We start from the raw sequence: 20,718 nt of genomic DNA, 5'->3' as shown, positions 1-20,718 counted from the left end.
GAAAACCCGACGTATTCGGATAAACCGCCGCATTTAAATGCCGAAAATGTGTCGCTTGGGGAGCGCTCACCTTCACCTTCTATGGGATGGTGCATTCCGGGGCGTTAAGATTATTTTCGGCGCTGCAGCGCCACCTGGTGGACGGCGGAGGAACTACCATCTTAAATCCCAGCCGGACCCGAATCCTGTGCAGAGAACGCGCCGCTGGATCGCGAATGGGCCGGGTAAGTAAATGTGCCCCATTGTGTCAATTCTGTATTGACAGTAAACACTCCCATTTTTCTAATTTTACCCTGGAATATTGGAGTCTGATGTGACATTATCCGGGAAAAGACATGGTTCTGGTTAATCACGGAAATGCATTTCACACTATAAGATTTCCATAATGCTGACACAGTGTTTGATCAGAAATGTCATTGATCTCAGTGTCTCGCACATAGGGACCTGATGTAATTAGAAAAATGGTTTTCACAAATGAGTCCTACAGGAATATTGAACTGGATTTAAACATAATGATAAATATACAGTAACCTGCCATAATAGTAAAATCACTGCTGACATAAAACAATGGTGACAGTGGCATCTGCCCAGAGGTAGGACTTCTTAAAGTGTTGGAAGAAGGAAAAGTGTATGGGCCTAAATGTAGAGGCTAAATAACAAGATCAAGGCATCTTTGCAAAATTACAGGTCCTGTTGCATTCTCTTTGTATGTGTTGGTTAGTACCTAACCAAGAGGGGTCCAAAGTAGCACCACTCACAAACTGGAGACAAGGTCGGTGGTGCCCAAGGCAAAATGATATGCACTATGGGACACTAGGGGATACTAACTTTTGGTCCCAAGGCAAAGTGATAAACGTGCAGCAAAGCCTGTCCATGACAGATTACATTGTGTAACCACAGACATTGGGCCACATTTATCAAAAGTAGTGCAAACTTCATTATGTGCAGTTCGCCTGTGGAGTGTCAAGGGTGCGCCAGATTCTTAAAAAGTGTTGTACAGTCTTGAATAATATGGCGACCCTGCACTCCTCTGATGTGCACCAACATCTTTTTGGTGCAACTTAAAAACATAGAGCGTGCAACGCAATTAAAAATGGGGCACAGTCTGACTCTTCACTGGAACGCCCCATTAGGAGCAGTATTTTGTGGTGTGTCAGGTGCAGCTGCATGTTCTTTTCAGTGCAAAGACAGACAGAAAACTGGCGCAAACACTTTAATAAATGTGGCCCTTTGTCCTTGGTCTTTGTTAGTGCCTAACGTATAGTGAACATCTGATCATCAGAATTGGACCATGCAGCAGTGGAATATGGTTGCCTGATCTGATGAAGCACATGTTATTTACATCCTGCATAGGACCTGGAGTGTGAGTATGGCATCCCTGGGGAAGACATGGCACCAGTATGAACTATGGGCAGCAAAAAGTAGTGTTATGCTCTGGGCAGTGTTCTGCTGGGGTCCTAATATTCATTCATATGATGATGTTGATTATTGGTGTAAAAAACACAGGAGAGGTGAGACAACCTTTTTCAACATGGTTGCAAATCAATTGCACTTGTTAATGGAATTATATTTTAGTTTTGGCAAAAGAAATGTGTTATTGGTCCCTGTTTAATTTTGTAACTAGCAATAAGATCTGCTAGAGAACTTAAAGCACTTTAGCTACCGCTTTCTATAGTCATATGCAATGTTTAGGTAGAATCCAAGAAAAGTAAAAAAAAAAAAAAAAGTTTGCTAATAAAAAGTGAATGATGTCATCTGAAGTTTAACAGCCCCTCTTTATCATACGCTGGTGTATATTCTTGATGTGTCTGGTGGCTGGCTGCTGTGGCGTACAACTCTATGCTAGGCCTTGCCTGGGTTAACAGTTGCAGGCTGTAGGGAGTGTGCACGTGTGGGGCAGGTCTGCCCTCCCGCAGGCTGTACATCATGTCCACTTGGTATAGAGGTGGCACAAAGTGTGAAAATAATTGCAATTAGCAATATAATATTTGATTGTATTATTAATGCCAGCTTTAATATACAGAACATATCTATGCTAACTAAACCTGTACCAAAGCAGAGAGAAATCTCTGTTGGAATATTATATGTATATTTATGAAAAAATAAATAAAAACAAGTTTAAAAAAAAATAAATAATTGCAATTCCTGGTAATTTGCAAGGGATTATTTCATGGCTTGTACACTAGAAAACTGGTTTACATGCCCTGATCCTTTGTCTCTTTTGCTGTCTGCATGTCTTCTCATTCCACAAGAGGTCACAATACTGCATCGAAGCAGTAATTTTTTTATGCCAAAAGCAGTAGTGTAGACTATTTGCACCACATTTATTGAGGGTTTTAAACCATTTTAGGCAGTTCTCCTACTCTTCCAAAAAGGGGCGTGTCATTTGTAAAGGGGCGTGGTCTCCTAGGAAAAAGCCTATGCACCAGAAAATTCAATATTGTGAAACGGCAAACAAGACCATCAAATAGGGGGTGAGAAATAGGACTCTCCGGTCTTATGCTGCATCAGATTAATCATCCAGTTTCAGACACAGGGATTAATCTGGAGCAGCAGAGAACTGTCTACTTCTATTCTGCACTGGTCTAAAAAAAACAGCACATTAATATACCTCACCCATTGTTAGGAGATTAGGAATGTGAGCTTGACTAGGGACATTGAGCAACGAAAGTGGTGCACATTTACATACCCTGTCCGTTGAGTTCACAGAAAGTGCATTGTCCAACGATAATGCACTGTGCCGTGATTCACTAAGATCGTGCGACCGATATCCTGCATGTGTTGCTTCCCCACTCATGTCCGACAGAGATCACCTTCTTCTTCCTGATGCATGTAGGTGCATTGTCTTGCGACACAATTTTAAAGTTAAATCCAGCACACATTACGAATCGGTCGGATCGTCCAACTCCCCCCCCCCCCCCCCCCAATTTGCGCCGCATGGAAACCGGCGTGAGACACAATCCCAGCACAGACACCTGTTATATGGTTACGAAAGTGTGATCCGCCACCCTTAGTAAATAAGCCCCAATGTCTATAAAACCCTGCAAAATATGTGGGCACAATATAAGCAAAACCAATAAAAAAAATAGTTGTTTGTTTTACAAAACTTGACTATGCATAGAATATGAAGCATGACCCTTTAGCCTCATTACCAAAAGGCAAACTTTGTGTGAGTTTCTATATACACGATTCAGATGCAGGAAACGAAATGGCCAGTCCCTTAAGCAGCTGGTTATTTGCCTATTGGGCTCAAATGGGATTCATATGTTTTTTGGCTGGAGTCCCAGTCTCCATCTAAGTTAATGGTAGATAATAGCACATTGATAAATTCACACTGTCTCAATATACAAATGAATGTGTCATTTTATATTATATATGGCTATTACACAATGTGACATAATCACTTGTAAGCGGGTCGACTCATGTAGCTTTTACATGACAGATCAAGAGCCCCAAGGCTGTGTGTGACAGGCATGGAGTATTAGTCACTGTAGCTGTGGGCAGAAGAAGTAGGTCTCCTTATAGAGTTATACACTGCAAATCTTTATCAAAGAGCATCTGTTAGGAGTCAGAGACACAGATGTGCAGGAGTTCAGCTAAGAGAAGAAGCCCTTTTAATGTAATGTTATACAATCTCTTAATACTTGTATCTGAGTCGTCTTCCTACATGTCTAGACAATAATGGCATTTATATCTGCTTATGTTATGTTCATTGTGCATGTGATCTGTGGAGACCAGGATGTTTAGACTCCTCATCCATATATCTTGATCACATCTGTATTTAAAGGGACTTTATTTACCCCAATAAACTACTAGCCCCCTCAAGTAGGGTATAAAATGGCCTTTCTAGAATTTCCTCATTTAATTAAAATCTTGTCTACCTACAAAAAATCTCCTCCAAAATCATATGCAAATGAGCAGCGAAGAGTCACTTCCGGAGACCTGAGTGAAGTTGCCCCCCCCCACCTTGTTCAAATCAAACAAAATTGGTGTCAAATGTTTGTGCTACGTTTGTGCTGGTTTGTGCCGCTATCGTTTTTAAGATATTAATGAGAGTTTCCAGAGGTCATCAGAGGTCAACCAGCCCCCCCACCTTGCCCAAACCAAACCAAACTGGTGCCGAACAATTCTGCTACGTTTGTGCTGCTTAATTTTTTGTTTGTGCTGCTTTTGTTTTGAATAAATGAACAAAAAATTAAAGTTCAAAAGTTCAAGCAGCCCTCCACATTAACCGAATCAAACAAAACTGGTGTCAAACGTTAGTGCTACGTTTGTGCTGGTTTGCGCAGCAAAAAAATTTGTTTGTGCCGCTATCATTTTTACGGTATGTTCAGCTGTTTACATAGGTTAAAGGTGTTTAGGATGAACTGGTAAAAAACAAACTTAGTGACACTTCCCTAGTTTGATCACAAGGGGGAGCTAGCAAACACATTGTACTTTGGAAGAAATGAACTCTGATGACCTCTGGAAAAAAGTATGAATATATTAAAAATGATAGCGGCACAAATGAAAATTTTTGCTGCACAAACCAGCACAAACGGAGCACTAACGTTTGACACCAATTTAGTTTGATTTGGACAAGGTGGGGGGCCCACCTTCACTAAGGTCTTCCGGAGGCTGAAGAGGAAGTGTCACTTCAGACACCCTATCTTTGATTCTCTAGAACCTAGAAACATGTAGAAGCAAAAGCCTGATGCAATCTGAAAGATGAGATTTTTTAAAATTTGGCATCAAAACATATTTCTAGGTACTTTAGAATCGAAGATAGGGGCTTCTGAAGGGACACTCCTCTTGCAGCCTCAAAACCGGACTCATCTCAGGAATGAAATGACTCTTCTCTGCTCATTTGCTTATGTCTTTGGTGGAGATTTTCTTATATGTAAAAGGGTGAGATTGCACATAAAAGAGGGAAATCTAGAAAGGGGAATTCATACCTTAGCTGAGGGGGCTATTATTTTAATGGGGTAAAATCTGATGATAGGTTCTCTTTAATTCTACAGCATTTGATTTAAAGAGGCTTATTTTAACATCAATAGCTGCATCCACATGCCCTATGTACATATGGTAGAAAATGCTTACTACCCAGCAGTGTTTTATCAGGTTCTGCAGAATTATGGCAAATGCACAATATTGCTGGCAGCAGGAATAAGCGCTAGATCCCAATTTTTATTTCCCTGAATTTCCAGTCATATAAGTGAGCAATGTGCCCTGATATATTTAGAACATATAGGCATAATCTCTGGAAGTGCCCAACTATGTATTTTTTAAGTTGTCCTCTTCATTTATGTATCCAGGTTATATAATATTTTCTGTATATCAAACATCTTACCAGTTCCCTAGTGTCTCTAAAGACTTATAGGATAAGGGACAAGTGGTTCATCCAACAACTGGGATCCCTGGAGATCATGAGATTGAGGGCTTGAAGTGAACTAAAGTGTATGGAGAAGAGCATGGGGGTACATGCTCTACCTGTACAGCTTATGCTTCTAGAAACCTTGACTTCCGTTCTCATAGACATGAATGGAAGGCAGGAAGAACCTGCTCAACTCCTTTTTGTTTCTATGGATTATATCAGGTGAGAGACGTTGTATACCCTGTTCCCATGTCTGCTGGAGACCCCAAAAGTTGGAGTCCCAGATATCATACACTTATCCCATATTCTTTGGATCAGTATAGCAGCATATTAGTCTGAAAAAGCAATTAGTAAAAATATGTAAAAAGAAGTAAAATAATAAAATAAAATAAAAAAATATTTACAAATAAATACACTGTATTATAAAAGTAACAAACAAAATAAACAAATGAAAATCTCTAGACAAACTACACATATTAGATAGCACTTTGCCCATAACGACCTATACAATAGAATTATTGAACCCGTACGATTAACAATAAAAAAAAAATCACATTTACCCCTATCATGATACTAATAAAAAGTACAACTCATCCCACAATATTTAAGGCCTAAAACAGCTTATTCAACAAAAAAAGTCAAATAAAATGAAATTATATTTGAAAAATATGCCCACATTAAGTAGAAATATGCTAAATGTTAATTAGTTCTAACACATAAAGTACATAGCAGATTTGAAAAATCAGGCAGTGTCCTAAAGGTGAAAATGAGCTGGGCCCTTAAAGGATTGAGCTATTCTAAATGTAATATTCTTCTCAGCAATAATCTGTGTGATGCAAGACAGGACAGCTCACCCAAAGATGTTCTTTGTAATGGCTGCATATTGTGTCATTTCTCTCCCTTGTATTACCAAAAGTACTCCACAAAAACCTCTGTAGGTGTCCTGAGGTACCTGACACCAAGTCCTGTTTGGCGGGACCTTTCTGCATTAGACATACTATATATGCTCAACTAGATTGAGGATTTGGGGAATTTGGAGGCCCAAACATTTAACTCTTTTGCACAATTTCTTAAATAAAAAATATAAAATATATTAAAAAATTGATAAAAATAAATAAAATGAAAAAAATATATCAATGCCTATTGTAACCTATCATTTTAACTGTATTATTATTATTTATGAATTGTTTTAGACCTGATGAAGCACTTTGTATAGAGAGAAATGCGTTGTCAACTGAATAAAGAACCCCCTGTTTTTTTACCAGAGGGGGTTACAGCACACATTCAGTATACAGTACACAAAATAAGTAATCATGTCCCTATACTGTACACATGTCAACATGCAGCACATGTATACAGGATACATATTAATATACAGTACACATATCACAGCACACATATTAGCAAATCACACACCCATTAGAAATATATTTTTCCACTGCACACTTACATTTTATGCAGCAGCAGTGGGCTCTGATTCAGTGGCAGCCGGAGGCACGGTACAGAAAACTACAATTTCCCTCCAAAGCACCCTCTACCTTCGTCCCGTCTATAAGTCCGTCACTTCCTGTGCAGGAGGAGCCTGGGAAGGGAGGGGGCGGAGAGAGGCAGCTGAATGGAGCTGCTGTGCACTGGAGTCTCTCTCTGCCTATATAGGTGCTGCAACAGAGAGAAAACCTGATACTACGATCCACAGGGGATTCCTGCTCTGCTTCCTGCAGAGAGACACCGGTGGCAAGGGGCCCTATTGATGATGGGGCCCTTGTGCAATTTCCAAGTGTGCCCATTCCAAATGCCGGCCCTGAGGGCTGGACAAGCCCAATGAGCTTTAGTTCACTTAACAGACTAAATAGCCCCTAGAATGGTTTGACAGGCCATTTCTTAGTGAGCCTTGTTTACATTATATGTGTTAGCCATTATATAAGGTCAATCTAGTAACGGTATTAGAAGACTGGCCCCTAATGTAACGTATGAGCTTTTAGGTATATGGTCTGTTATTGTATTTTATATACCTGTTATGCACAATATGTTATCCTTGTATGATAATGTTATAAGCTTGTTTCTACTCTTAAACAAATACATCATGGGTGATATGAATATTGAGTTGGAAACCATAACCATTACCTATAATATTCTCACTTCATTACTCACTGATTGTACAGAATATTCAGTGTCGCTATACTGACCCTCAGTGCTCCTCGGTGTTCTTCCTTCTAAATTATTCATATATTCAGCATCATTGTTTTTTAGTGACATATTTATAGCGGTGTATCTGAAAGAACTCGGAGGCCCCTCCACTTCAGACACACGAGGAGGCTAAAGATTTACTCATTCCATAATCAGAGAATATTTGTCTTGATGATCCATCTGTTGGAGGAGATTAGATTATCCAGAGTGTCTAGTTAAGTCATTAGACACATTATCAGGTTCCATCATTTGTCAGATGATTTAAACAAAGTCTTACAGAAGGAAAAAAGACAGAGAAAAAAGAAAACATTAACATATTTCTTTAATGAAGTATATAACAAAGTTTACTATGATCATGGGCACTACTGAGATAGAGAGCTGTCCATACACATCCTGTAACCTGTTTGTTTGACAGCTCTCACATCTATGCACATCTATTCCTTTTTTTATAATCTTCAAAACGGGGTTATATAATTTTTTTAGTAGAATGTACAGATGAAGTAAAAGGCTGCTCTGATTTTCAGTAATGGTTTGGAGAGAAAAAAAAAACTTTAAGGTGTTCTACTGCCTGAGGTTACCATAGCAACTGTGATTGTCTTTTCGATAAGTTAAAGGGGTTGTCCACTTTCAGCAAATTATTGATATTGTTCTGTAATAAATAGTTTTACAATTTTCCATCATAACACACAGCTTTGATTACTCTCTGTAATAAAATGAAGCCACAGACCTCTATGCATCACATGACCATGTCCGTAGGAAGTAAACTAAGAAGCTTCCAGTTTAGTGACAGCAAGCAGACATGAAGACCGTGAGGAAGTGATTCAGAAATTTTATTGGAAAATTGTATAACTTCTTTAAAGGAAATTTACCATCAAAATCGATTATGATAAACAAGGGGCACTTACTCTTTGATCCAAGCATCATTACTGTGCTAATCTTTTTATATTTGTTATGCATAGATTGCTTTTTATGTTTGATTTTTAATAGTCGATTTCTTTTAGGCTATATTCACACGAACGTATGGGGGACGTATATACGGCCGACATATATACGGCCGATATACGTCCCCCATACACTCCTATGGGCGCACGGCACCCTACGTGCGGCACCGTACCGTTCCATACCCGGGAAAAAGATAGGACCTGTCCTATCTTTTCCCGTAATACGGCGCCGTGCGCCATAGGTTGCTATGGAGAGGGGCGGGGGTGAGCTGCGCTCACCTCCTCCTCCTCTCCCCGTACACTGCCGTTGCCCGCTACGGTATGGTACGGGCGGGCAACGGCAGTGTGAATATAGCCTTAGGGTTAACTGACCACCCCCACATTCATGGCCACCTTTACCACCAAATCTCCTGCACACAATACTTTCCCATATGACAAGAAACGGATAGACACCAAAATTAAGACCAAAATCCCCATTATGATCTGTGTAATATATTTGGGCTCTGTTGTGGAGCAAATAACACAAATGACAGGTGTAGGTGGGAACCTAGCCTTATTTAGTTGCTTAGTTAAAATTTGTGCTTATAAATGACAGTAACACAAAAGTTTTATTTACAGCCAAGTAAATAGGTGTAGGGACCTTGCACATAATTCACTTACAAACACATATAAATATACAGTATTACTATAAAAACCTATAACAAAAAGACCTACTTGGACACTCTAATGATAATAGTCCCAATTAGGGCACTTCCAGTATTAGGCTGCATTCAAATGAACGTATGCCCGTGGTGGTGCCATCTCATCTAGCGCGCTTCTGACAGTGTGATTATAGTGGTTAGTAGCCAGGTCTGGACTGGTGAAAGTGGAGATGGGGCACAGTGCAGACTGTACGTTTTCTGTGAGTTGGTGAGTATCTATTGCACGTGGGTTCTGGTATGAATGATGGGTGGAAGGATTCTGAGAAGGTGAAGGGTTATTAAAAGTAAAAGAAAGGAGGTTATGGTCTGAAAGTGGAAAGGAAGAATTGATAAAATTAGATATTTAAGATGGTCGGGAGAAGACCAAATCGAGTATGTTTCCTTCAGGAGAGGCAGGAGGGGAAATGGGAGTGTTAATAGGGATGTTGAAGTCTCATAATGATGGTTGGAAAGTGAGAGAGCCAAGAGGCAAAGTGATCGAGGAACTGATAGGGTGAGCCAGGAGGACGGTATACTACAGCCACACGAAGAGAGAATGGGCGGAAAAGTCTGAGGGTGTGAACCTCAAAAGATGGGAAAGTAAGAGAGGGTACAGGAGGAATGACCTGGAAAGTGCATTGTGGAGAGAGGAGTATGCCTACCCCTCCTCCCTGCCTATTCTCTCCATGATGGCAAGCATGTCAAAAGACTTAGAAAGAAAAAGGTCATGAACTTATTCTAGTTTATTACACACAGAGCGGGCGTTCCATAGGGCACATTTAAAAGGGGTTACGGGTGGAGGAGGAAAACACTGAATCTTTATAATCTTTATAATACCCAGGTAGTGTTTACAGCACAGAATAGATTCATATATCCCCTAATCTTTGATGCTCCACTTTTTGTAACATATAAATTCATGCTTGCCCTAGAGCAGTGATGGCAAACTTTTTATAAACCCAGTGCCCTAAGTCAGTGGTGTAACCGGTGCGAAATTAGAATTGGAAGTAGAATTCCTAATGATTCCTAATGATCTACTGTCCAGGATCCCCCCTTCATGAAGTTATAATAATAATTTTAATAATTAATAATAATGTCCAAGAGCTTCCCCTCCCACCATTCCTAATTATATACTGTCCAGGACCCCCCCTCCCCATTCTTAATGATATACATTTAGGAGCTTCCTCCCTCTTTCCTATTGATATACTGTCCAAGATCACCACCCCCCTATTCCTAATGATATACTGTACAGGAGCCTCCCCTCCCCCTTCCTAATGATATACTGTTCAGTATATTCTCCCACAGAAATGCCCACATAGAGCTTCCTCCCTCTTTCATATTGATATACTGTCCAAGATCCCCCCCCCATTCCTAATGATATAGTGTACAGGAGCCTCCCCTCCCCCTTACTAATGATATACTGTTCAGTATAATTCCCCCTCCCCGCTTCCTAATGATATACAGTCCAGGATATTCTCCCACAGAAATGCCCACATAGAGTGCACCGCAGAGCGGCCAGCTTATTCCAAGCTAGACTAGAGCCTTGTGACTTATTGATCCAGGAACCTAGATCTGAAATTGGGATGTGACAATCCAACTAGCCAAACTAATCCAAAGTGAGAGGGAACGTGACTGGTGGTGCTGCCCACTGTTTTATGTCAAGGTGTCAGAATATCAGGGACATTCATCAGCTTTATTTTCTTTTCTGTATTAGTAGTTAGTTAGGAGTGACAACAGAGACAATCCACTGACTGTTAAAGAGACACTTTGCTGTGTTATTAAATCTAATATATAAAGCTGTATGTATAAATGTGTGTATGTATGTATGTCCGCTAAAGGAATCTGTACCGTGGTGTTTGCAATCCCCAAATTTTGCACAGCCACTCTCTGTGACTCAGGGAACGTCACAGACCAGGTTTTGAGCCGAAAATTTGCGGCCCATGCTTTTCACCATATACAGGAGCCATTGTCTGCTGCTTCTGTGGCAGTTGGAAGCTGAGCCATGATTGGTTGCTATTCTGCCAAAGGTCATTACAATGTGATCTGAGCTTGGATTGGGTACTATAGGCATGGAGTATGACACTTATGAGTGAGGTAAGATGGATAGGGATACAGAGGTAGGGGGAGATTTATCAGAAATGTCTGAGGTAAAACTGTTCCGGCTGCCCATGGAAACCAATCAGAGATCAGTTGTAATTTTATTAACAGCTGTGCAAAAATGAAACTTGAGCTCTGATTGGTTGCCATGAGAAACTAGAGCAGTTCTACTTTCAGATACTTCTGAGAGACAGACAGTAACTGGAATTAGAGTGCCAGAGACAGACAGTCACTGAAAGAGACTGCTGGCCACAATCACTGAAAGAGACTACCGGCGACAGATAGTCACTGAAAGTGACTGCCGGTGACAGAAAGTTACTGAAACAGACTGCCAGCGACAGACAGTCACTGAAATAGACTGACCATCTCTGTCACTGGCAGAGACAGTCTATAGATACGTATGAAATATTTTTTGTTAATCCATTCTATTTTGTTGTAGCTAAGAGCAGTTATTTACTATCCCGGGCAACACCGGGAGCTACAGTTAGTATAATATATATTTATTATTAACGTTAGGACTATGATGGAAGAATAAACAAGTGACATTTGTATTTATTTCCTGGCTTTACTTGTTTTTTTTCCCATTTATACAGGTTTTAATATTTTTCATTATCCATGATTATGCATTTCCTATCCAATTTACTTGTGAAAAAAATATTGGAAGGGAATAACAATGATAAATAAAACACATATCTGCGTGTTTGACCAAAGAATGTTAAGTATAGCCTTCTTTTCACAAGTCTATATCTCTCTTTTATTATACTTATATCGTGCTTTGCATAATGATAGCTCATTGATAGCAGAACGCAGAAAATTGGTATTTTAGAGCAATTAACCGTTGCCTCACTCTAGAACAAAAAGCTTTTATGTGCCTTCTTTGCTGCTGGTTTCCTATATTATATGAGCCGCAGCTAAGAAGATATTGCTTGAGAATGGCAACTAAGCTAAGATAGATCTATACTATGATCTATACTATGTGTATATACATATTATTATATTTCATATGGAAGCGTGGACGATAACTATTATTGTGGCAGGCTTACGTTAAGAGTCACTTCGGATTTTTTTCTGAAATGCCAAATCCATGTGTGATTACTACTGCTCTTGGATACCAGTTGACCTAACTAAAGGGCTGAATTAAAAAACCTGTTATTAAATGGCCTATCAGTGGAGAACACCTACAAAGAGCCTACACTCTTGGGGTATTATTCAGATTTTAGCCACATGCCAATAAACCTTGATTTCACCCATGTGCTTTCCGTTTTTTTTTTTGCAAATGCCACATTACTTTCAATGGAGCCGCGCACATGAACATGTTTAGCATAGATCTGTGTGGAAGTTGTAGAAAACTCAGGGAGGTCTTATTTCTGTCCGTTTTGTGACTTAGGTTGTCCCATAGAATTTTATGTGAATGTAAAACATATGGTTGTCATTTTTGTGCTGTCTGTATTTGCAGATATGTTTATAAGGAAGACAGTTATGTCACCCTTCAAGAATTTGGGACAAGCTAGTGAGTAGGTTTAAGTTTATATGAATAGATACAGACTGTCAAAATTAAATAATATTCAAGGTCAGGACTAGCTTGGGTCATCGGAGCGCAAGAGGTATCATATCATAGTATAGTATAAATGAGATATATTGGTGAGAAATGAGATTCAGGCATTCAAAGGAAATCAAGCATGATAAACCATGGACACTTATTCATAGATCCAGGACTGTGACTGTGGTAATCTTCTTATATTTGTTATCCATGACCACCTTCCTTCTAAAATATTCTTTTAATATTATGCTAATGAGCCTGGAGGGCATTGTGGGGTGTTCTGAAACCTCCTCTGCTGCATAGACATTACATCAGGCAGAAGGAGGGGGAAGTGCTGAGAGAAAAGAGGGGGAGGAGCAGCCTATGAAGTGGAGGGCTCTGGTAATACCACCAGAGCCCTTCTGGCTCATTAGCATAATTTTAAAAGTAGATTTTAGAAGAAAGTAAGCCCATGGATAACAAATATATGAAGATTAACACAGTCATTGTGCCTGGATCTATAAGTAAGTGTCCTTGGTTTATCATGCTTGATTTTAAGGATAGATTTTCTTTAAGCAGGGAACTCTTATGAGGACATTTATGAGGACATTAGCAAACAAGGAACCTAAATGTTTAGGTATCCTCCCATGGTGGAAAAGGCCTTTTCACCAGATGCCACCAGAAACAAACTGCAAAGGGTAAGTAACCCAGTAGCTGTGACCACCATATCTATTTGTCAGTTTATCAATTTAATAATATGTATCTGTTGCATATGGCCAGTATTCTACTCTTCATTATCTGTTCAGAGATATACAAGATGTTATTAAAAGTGGGGGTAAGTTTACAGAACTAAACCAGATTTGTCATGCAGTTTCGCAGGCATTTTGTATAACCAGTTATTTTAGGAGGTTTCACCTGCAGTATTTTGGTCACCAAGGAGACCTAGTCATTTGGATATATTGGAAAGAACTGTCTGCTGCAGTTGGCAATGTACTTTAGAAATCCAGTATACTGATTCTACCATTATTAAACCCCCAGCATTCACGGCTGGATATTATATATCAAGTCATTCTTCCCACTGTGGATCAGAAATCATTTTACTTCAAGAGAGGTGCATCATATAAATGATATTATATGAAATTTCAGTTTTGTACTGTAGTTTTTAATACAAAATAGACATAGCTGTATGCTTACTATTATACGGCGTTCTTCCTTTTATAATGAGCAGCAGTAATAATAGCCTCTCTATTTCTTTAGTTTTCTATTCTTGCTATCAAGTTGAATTTCATGTTATCAGAAAGGTTTTAATTAGGCTGGACTACTGACATAGAAATTAATTTCAGATATGGTGCTCAGCCTAAATGTGGTGATCAGTTAAATGTGCATTTTGGAGCAGGGTTACATTTGGAAAGCCATTAAATATGTTTCATTCTGTAAAAGGAGCAACAAATGTGACACAAGCTCTTCCACGCTTGAGTGCCTCTACTTTATTACAAATCAAACACACATTTACAGTACTTGGGGTAAACGCTCAAGGCTCATACTAACAACATTAGGAAGGAAAACAATGGAAAAATCCAAATTTTAAAACTCCATAGAGTAACAAACTGGCACAGCAGTTATAACAATGTCACTAGATGTACAGAATCTGAGATCACTCACAGAATGGAGATCATGGGTAGAGGGGCAGACTAAAATGATGGAGAAGATGTAAGGTGGTGGAGTTGTGTGGATGAAGCTGATCATTTTACATGTTTTTTTTTAGATAGTTTCCTCTCTGACACCCATAAGTTGGTAAATACAGTGTATATGCCCCCACCATCTACACCAATGTGTGTCAATGTATGGAGACTTCTTCTAATGTAAGTATTCATAATTACTGGCGGATGGCTAGATCATCAGACAGTTATACTGTGTAATAGAAGTAAATCAGTGTATCATCATCAAAGTATTCGTGTAGAGTCACAGGCCTAAATAACCAGGCAGAAGCATAACTAAGCCAGCTCCAGTAAGAGAAATAACTTGTTGCATAATGGGATCGCTAAGATTTAGATTTGATGGCCAACCGGACTCTGATCAGCTGTTGTCTGCCCTGTACAGTCACAGAGCTTTTGGCCTCTGTGTCAGACAAGAAGCCCAGCCCAGCCACAGCTCTTGTTGATTTAAGTTGAAGCTGTTATTACATTAAAAATACATTTATGTTCAAGGATTCAGAGCACTTTGGTGAACTGGTGTCTGGGATTTCTTTAGCGTACTGCTGCACAGCCCTGCCCCTCTGCTATGAGTCCCAGGCTTCTGTTTGAATGCTACAGCAGTTACTCACAGCAGAGAGGTTGTGCTGTGTACAGTGCAGGCATATCCCACACTAATACATCTGAGAGTACATCTACAATCATGGGATATAAATATCTCGTACCATCCAATTTCTTCCTTTTGTGTGTATATGTGTGTGTGTGTGGGGAAGGGGGGGGGGCAGAATAATATTTATTCAGAGATAAAACCAAAATATAAATTAATAAACGATTATCAGTTCTCTTTCAATGTGTCACTTTACTGGAATACAGGCGGTCCCCTACTTAAGAACACTCGACTTACAGACGACCCCCTAGTCACAAACTTACCTATGGATGTTGGTAATGTACTGTTCTTTAGCCCAATGCTACAATAAAAGGCTATAACAGTTATCAAAGGTGTCACAGAGACAGAGAGTCCGGAGCTACAACTATAAAATATACAGTTCCAACTTACATACAAATTCAACTAAAGAACAAACCTCTATCTTAAACCTCTATCTTAAACCTCTATCTTGTACGTTACCCGGGGACTGCCTGTATATGACTTTATTTTCACAGATTGATACATCAGACTGTCATCCTAGCCTTGTATTCATTGTCTATAAGAATTACACTGTTCCGCTATTGATTGCATCTATTGATTGTGTCTATAGCTTGAGAGAAAATTATGATTGATTACACTTACTAAGGGGTCCTTGACAGAAATAGATTATCATTGAGTAATTCTATACACATGAAGAGTAGTTTTTTTTAACTGGGTTGCTGTATTATCTGAAAGACATCTGAAAATCACAGTGCAACTTGCTTTTTTACAGAGCAGTTTAAGAAACTAAAACTACAGTACATTCTGATTGGTTGACATGAACAACAAGGATGGTTTACTAAATGAGAGAAATATATACAACAGTAGATACATTTTCAAAATTTCATATACATTACATTAAAGGCATTTTCCACTATCATTACTTTTAACTTGTATTTAAACAGCGATCATGAGAATGGGAGTTTCTGAGTTCCCTTCAGGGAAATAAACATACCCGTATATTCCGGCGTATAAGACGACTTTTGAAGACTGAAAAATCTTCTGTCTGGTCTGGGGTCGTCTTATACGCCCGTAATGTTTCTTTCCCGTGATCCACCGAAGCTCCGCTGCTACACTCTGGCCGCCGGTGACAGCTCCGTGGGTGCCGGCGTCGCAGAGAATATGACGTCGGCACTCGGCTGACGTCATATTCTGTGAGCCGCCAGCGCTCAATGAGCTGTCACCGCTGGCCGGAGTGTAGCAGCGGAGCTTCGGTGGATCGCGGGAAAGGTGAGAAGCTCTAGAGAAAATCTTGCCATGCGGCCATCAATAAAGCAAGGTACAGTACAATGGACGATAATGTACAATAAAGCAGAATACTTTAATATTGAAAGGGCCTATGAGTCTGCACCCCCATAGATTAGTCAGTGGTTATGTCAGTGGTTATTAGTCAGTATACTAGGGGGGGCAGTTTGGCTATATACAGGGGGCTGGCTGTATACTGGGGGGACTGGCTGGCAAAATACAGGGGCAGCTGGCTGTATACTGGGGGGACTGGCTGGCAATATATAGGGGGGGGGGCTGACTGTATACTGGGGTGGTTGTTTGGCTATATACAGGGGAGGGCTAGATATATACTGGGGGGGCTGGCGGTGGTATATGGCATAGTAGTTATATTCCTGTACATAAGGGGCAGTATTATAGTACAGTATGGTAACATTTACAGTAAAATGGACGATGGTAATGTTGTTGTTGTATGCCTTATGTTTATGAGCGACAGTTTTCCTGCTATATACCTGCATGTCATAAGAATTAAATTAAAAAAGGACCCTGTTAAATTCAAATGTTTTTCTTATTTTTACCGGTGTTTTGTATGCGTTGGAAAAGGGGTAGTCTTATACGGCGAATATATCTTAAACTCTATATTTTAACAGGAAACTAGGGGGATCGTCTTATACGCCGGAATATACGGTACATGACCATTGTTCAAGTCACTTGCCAGTCCCATACAAGTGAAATCAGCTGTTGTCCCTAATAGTACTGCTGCCCCTTACACAGGGGAATTTGCCTTGAAGGTTCCTTCAGTTGAGGAGAATTGCCTTATAAATATCATAGTCTGGGGTCTGGTGCCTCTTATGATTTGTAAAGTGCTACAGAATATGATGGCGCAATATAAATAAAGATTATTATTATTACAAATTTTGCATGGAAGAAATGTTGGTGGAAAAACCTCTTAGCACCTTATTGATCAGGCCTAATAATACACATCTAAACATTTTCAAATTATATAATTCTTTTATTTAAAAAATATATACAAAAATATTAAAATGGCTTACCAGTTTTGTGTCCGTTGCTTTTAATATCTAATATAGGTAGCCATTTTGTGAGTATTTTTTTACATACTACAACTACTATAAGGGGTAACTAACCTGCTCCTGCTAGAATGCAGAAGTAGGAACTTTAATCTCATAAATAAATATAAAGGGAACCTGTCCTCAGGATCTCACATTTTCACCTAATGACAGCTTCTAGCCTTTTACTATTTCCCAATCTGCTTTTAACTTAATTAACTTTACTGCTATAATTAAAGTTAGTGGACTCGTTAATGTTGTTTATAAAAGCAGATTGGGAAATAGTAAAAGGCTAGAAGCTAAAAATGTGTGCTCCTGTTGACAGGTTCCCTTTCAGGAGCTTAGACTATGCATATCCGAATATGTATAGTCAACCTCTTATTCAAGATTTGCCATTTATTAGATATTTCTATACACTTTCAGCTTTGGCATCCACACTCTCGTAAGCATTCTGGGGAGGGTTGCCCATTGACTCCACAGTGAGAAAGCCATGAAAAGTGGTCCACTGGGCATGGAATGTGATGTCCCAATCGCCAGTTTAATAAATCTACTTTCCCAAGAACTTGTATCAAAAACTTGGAAGAAAAGAAGTTGAAAGTTGGTTCCAACACTGGGGCTTACCATTTGCACACCGGTGCATTTCACATGCTGCAAACAATGTCCCATAGTCTGTCATTTGTGACCTGTGTGTCATTGGGGTCCACTCACACACTGATGACAGTGGAAGAGAACTGCCTGATTTGCATTGGGCAGGAATATGACCTTCTTTGAATTTAGCAGCTCAGGCAGTCAGCACACACAGGCCTTGGAAACCACATCGAAATGTATGTGGAAGTGTGCTAGCCGTGAAAGCAATGTCCCCAAAATACATTCATTTACATTAGGCCTAAACCTAACTACATAATATAAGAGGATACATTGGTTTTCAGCAGTGGTTTCTGGGTGTGCTCCTGGGTGACCCCCTCTTATCACAAACATATTTACTACTCACTAACCAATATTTTAAATGAAACAGCAACATTAATGACAAGTAACTGTACTTTACAATATAATAGTATAATGATTTGCTTCTACTCCCCCAGCATACAATTTGCTGACCCTGTTGAACTAGCCAGTTTGTACACACTTATGCACTTTTAACATTTTTACAAGAAAAAGCTTTAATTGCCAATCTATGGTGCAATGTATCAATGGGGCATAAATATGTAAGACATATATCTATAATTCACACACTCTGTGTGCCCATGTATACGTACAGCTAGTCATTCTTCTGTTACGCTACAATCTGTGTGAATTTTGCTCTGCTATTGGTGGCTGAGCCTAGCGCTGAGAATGTGCTGGCTGAATGTGGCCCACGAGTCGCTGGCTGGACGCCACTACCTTATGCAGATGGCACAGTGAGCAACAATGGAAATCATCTGTTCCCAGATCATAGTTTTGCTGTAGTTGCAACATGGTCTGACGCCTTCTATAAAGTGAAGTATAATGTCTCTGCAGTGTATTTGTGTGCGCAATGTTTCACAAGCCAGCTGTATTACCTAGAATGTGAAATCGCACTGGAAACAAGCTGTATAAACAGTCTCTCGCTCTTGTAGAGTATGCAGCTTATAGTGATTAATCAGGATTTATGCAGCATAGCAGACAGGATGCACAGGCAGACATTGGGCCCATCTGCTACTATTACAGTAATAACATCACGCTGATAGGATGGGAGGCATTGATATTCACACCATTGCTGATCCTCTTGTAATGCAGACTGCATGTGGGGCAGAAAAATTGCTGTATCGGAAGCTGTTAAACTACAGCTCTAAGCAGAGGCTGTCAGACGCCATACTCATATTGTACCACTTATCAATTCTTAGTTATATCCAAGATACATTACACTAAATCTCATTACTTTAAAATGTATGAATGTGTTGTTCATACAGAGTACTGCCAGGGCAGCAGTGGCCCTATCCAAAATCTTTACTTTGGTATATAATTGTTATGTCTGTCTCTTAAAGGTTGCTTTCAAACATTCAGTTTTTTAGATGCAGTTTTCAACCAGGAGTGGAGTGAAAAAAAAAGGATTAGCAGCACCTCTCAGTCGTATGTGCTCACCCATTAACATCCAAACCTGCTTTTGGCTTTGAAAACTGCATCTGAAAAATTGAACTTGTGAATGCACCCAAAGGGGATGTCCGGGCTTTGCTGTTTCCCCTTGGTGGTGTCAACCATCACTGCCAGCCTCTGCTTGTTTGTGCCATCCATGGCCATTGATGTGCACCAGCTACAATAGCAGGTACACAACAGTGAAGGGCAGCTCCACGAGACAAAGGGACTGCTGGAGTAGGGGAGTTTAAGTGGTTTTCTAAACCCACTCTTTAAGATGTCACCTTTATCAGGGAGGACACCATTGAAGCCTGCGCTTATTACTGCAACCAGTAAAGTTAGAGCCCAAGCACCAAGTAATCCACATTGGGGACTTAGCTAATGTACACCAAACATCCATATCTCGGCTACTCCTTGTTTTATAATTGCCTTCTTTTTTTTATCAAAGTTTTAATCAACAAAAAAAAAGTACAATACAATCAGTAGTCATAATAACACATTATGACAGCAAAGAAGCAAAATTCCCCTTAGAAGTAAACCAGCCAGCTAAGGTGATAAACCATTGTAAATATTCATAAGTAACCTTTTCTCAAATCACTGTCAAAGAAAAAGAATGCACAAAGGAGAAAATACGGAGATACAGGAAAAACAAACAATGAAGTAGGAGCTAAAAGCATCAGTTTTTAGCTGCTGTGCAGATAATCTATTATTATCATACTACACAATATTTATTATCTAGCATCAGACTATGGGCCAGATTTAGTGCAAACTCTTTGCCTCATTAATGTGCAGCAGGTGACACATTTATGAAGAGTAGATGTGGCGCATGCTGCACGCGCCCGATGTGCATGAACTGTGTGCAGTAGATTTTTTTCTGTTACTCTCAGTTTAAGGGGCATGCGGCACATTTCTGTCGGGCTTGCCGTTATGAATACGCACCGGAACGCTGTTTCTGTGCACAGGATTGTGACACGGCGTGCATAGTGCTGCCGCAACACAATATTGGAGCAGACATTTCATAAACCGGTTGCACATGTATTTATATGCAGTCTACACCAGAATTCTCACGCAGACTGCATAGTAAATCTGCGCCATTATGATAAATCTGGAAAAGCCTAAGAATGTCTAAAAGAGATGATCGGGCCCAGCGCAAATTGAGATACCTGGCCCTTCATAGGCATGGTTG

The 20,718-nt window shown here is 39.8% G+C and overlaps 1 protein-coding gene across 5 annotated transcripts in view; it reads left to right on the top strand.

Annotated features, from left to right (window-relative positions):
• The window catches only part of LOC140077962 (actin-binding protein WASF3-like), a 57,282-nt gene that overhangs the window by 877 nt on the left and 35,687 nt on the right, over window positions 1–20,718 (top strand). Inside the window, exon 2 of one of the 5 annotated variants that reach the window (XM_072125651.1) lies at window positions 1,251–1,363. The exons of 2 other annotated variants lie outside the window; for them this stretch is intronic. The gene's annotated coding sequence lies outside the window, so the exon portion shown is untranslated. Of the gene's footprint in view, window positions 1–1,250; window positions 1,364–11,230; window positions 11,253–14,572; window positions 14,637–20,718 lie in introns of those variants that run through there. 2 more of the 5 variants (XM_072125653.1, XM_072125652.1) reach the window with 2 other exon arrangements.

This window comes from Engystomops pustulosus, chromosome 9, assembly GCF_040894005.1.
Source record: "Engystomops pustulosus chromosome 9, aEngPut4.maternal, whole genome shotgun sequence".
Taxonomy (NCBI): Eukaryota; Metazoa; Chordata; class Amphibia; order Anura; family Leptodactylidae; genus Engystomops; species Engystomops pustulosus.
This window is presented reverse-complemented; position numbering and strand designations above follow the sequence as displayed.